The 2578-nt window shown below is 45.8% G+C and overlaps 1 long non-coding RNA gene across 1 annotated transcript; it reads right to left on the bottom strand.

Annotated features, from left to right (window-relative positions):
- Positions 1–337: 337 nt before the first annotated feature.
- On the bottom strand, positions 338–2299 carry LOC135530081 (uncharacterized). The gene is made up of 2 exons (XR_010453801.1): positions 2251–2299; positions 338–851 (listed from the first exon to the last, which is right to left on the bottom strand). It is a non-coding gene; the product is annotated as an uncharacterized LOC135530081 (long non-coding RNA).
- Positions 2300–2578: the final 279 nt, after the last annotated feature.

Consider the following 2578-nt stretch of genomic DNA (forward strand, 5'->3'; position numbering starts at 1 on the left):
CATATTAGCACAGTTGACACGGAAATAAATCAAAACATGGTGACTAGTTGAAGCGGATCACGATTCCCCACATGGCATTTTGTTATTGTTGACAGCCGTCTGAAGCCAGCACCACAGGTACTCACGGCGTTCTGCCACATTGAAACTTACGTAGATTTTCCGTCATCGAACGTTATGTGGTTAGCCGACACGTAAACATTTACGATTTGAGCTGACAAGCCGCGAACGCTAAAGCGGGACCACGCGTGTTGAATGGAAAACCCTTTTGGCCCAGTTCACGGCGATACGGTCGCGTTAGAATGGAGACGAAACAACACAGAAGGACAAGAACAAGAAGCAAAATGTTAAGATTTTATTTACAAAGTCAATTTTTTTGTACGTTTTCTTTTTTCTTTGCCTTACAGAAAGTAAAAAAAACAGCCAGTGTACATCTCCAATTACACCCTATTCCCTAAGTAGTGCACTACTTTAGACCAGAACCCCATTCCCTAAGTAGTGCACTACTTTAGACCAGAACCCTATTCCCTAAGTAGTGCACTACTTTAGACCAGAACCCCATTCCTAAGTAGTGCACTACTTTAGACCAGAACCCCATTCCCTAAGTAGTGCACTACTTTAGACCAGAACCCCATTCCCTAAGTAGTTGCACTACTTTAGACCAGAACCCCATTCCCTAAGTAGTGCACTACTTTAGACCAGAACCCCATTCCCTAAGTAGTGCACTACTTTAGACCAGAACCCCATTCCCTAAGTAGTGCACTACTTTAGACCAGAACCCCATTCCCTAAGTAGTGCACTACTTTAGACCAGAACCCCATTCCCTAAGTAGTGCACTACTTTAGACCAGAACCCTATTCCCTAAGTAGTGCACTACTTTAGACCAGAACCCCATTCCCTAAGTAGTGCACTACTTTAGACCAGAACCCCATTCCCTAAGTAGTGCACTACTTTAGACCAGAACCCCATTCCTAAGTAGTGCACTACTTTAGACCAGAACCCCATTCCCTAAGTAGTGCACTACTTTAGACCAGAACCCCATTCCCTAAGTAGTGCACTACTTTAGACCAGAACCCCATTCCCTAAGTAGTGCACTACTTTAGACCAGAACCCCATGGCAGCCCCATTCCCTAAGTAGTGCACTACTTTAGACCAGAACCCCATTCCCTAAGTAATTACACTACTTTAGACCAGAACCCCATTCCTAAGTAAGTGCATACTTTAGACCAGAACCCATTCCCTAAGTAATTTTCTTTGGAGCCCAGAACCCATTCCCTAAGTAGTGCTAAGACCAGAACCCTATTCCCTAAGTAGTGCACTACTTTAGACCAGAACCCCATGGCAGCCCCATTCCCTAAGTAGTGCACTACTTTAGACCAGAACCCCATTCCCTAAGTAGTGCACTACTTTAGACCAGAACCCCATTCCCTAAGTAGTGCACTACTTTAGACCAGAACCCCATTCCCTAAGTAGTGCACTACTTTAGACCAGAACCCCATTCCCTAGACACAGAACCCCATGGCCCCCATTCCCTAAGTAGTGCACTACTTTAGACCAGAACCCCATTCCTAAGTAGTGCACTACTTTAGACCAGAACTCCCATTCCCTAAGTAGTGCACTACTTTAGACCAGAACCCCATGGCAACCCCATTCCTAAGTAGTGCACTACTTTAGACCAGAACCCCATGGCAGCCCCATTCCCTAAGTAGTGCACTACTTTAGACCAGAACCCCATTCCCTAAGTAGTGCACTACTTTAGACCCAGAACTATAGCAGCCCCATTCCTAAGTAGTGCACTACTTTAGATCAGAACATGGCAACCCCATTCCCTAAGTAGTGCACTACTTTAGATCAGAACCCATGGCAACCCCATTCCCTAAGTAGTGCACTACTTTAGATCAGAACCCCATGGCAACCCCATTCCTAAGTAGTGCACTACTTTAGACCAGAACCCATAGCAACCCCATTCCTAAGTAGTGCACTACTTTAGACCAGAACCCCATGGCAACCCCATTCCCTAAGTAGTGCACTACTTTAGACCAGAAATGGCAACCCCATTCCCTAAGTAGTGCACTACTTTAGACCAGAACCCCATAGCAGCCCATTCCCTAAGTAGTGCACTACTTTAGACCAGAACCCCATTCCCTAAGTAGTGCACTACAGACCAGAACCCATTCCCTAAGTAGTGCACTACTTTAGACCAGAACCCATGGCACCCCATTCCCTAAGTAGTGCACTACTTTAGACCAGAACCCATGGCAACCCCATTCCCTAAGTAGTGCACTACTTTAGACCAGAACCATGGACCCCATTCCCTAAGTAGTGCACTACTTTAGACCAGAACCCCATTCCCTAAGTAGTGCACTACTTTAGACCAGAACCATGGAACCCCATTCCCTAAGTAGTGCACTACTTTAGACCAGAACCCCATTCCCTAAGTAGTGCACTACTTTAGACCAGAACCCTATGGCAACCCCATTCCCTAAGTAGTGCACTACTTTAGACCAGAACCCCATTCCCTAAGTAGTGCACTACTTTAGACCAGAACCTATGGCAACCCCATTCCCTAAGTAGTGCACTA

Source organism: Oncorhynchus masou, unplaced genomic scaffold (assembly GCF_036934945.1).
Source record: "Oncorhynchus masou masou isolate Uvic2021 unplaced genomic scaffold, UVic_Omas_1.1 unplaced_scaffold_12507, whole genome shotgun sequence".
NCBI lineage: Eukaryota > Metazoa > Chordata > Actinopteri > Salmoniformes > Salmonidae > Oncorhynchus > Oncorhynchus masou.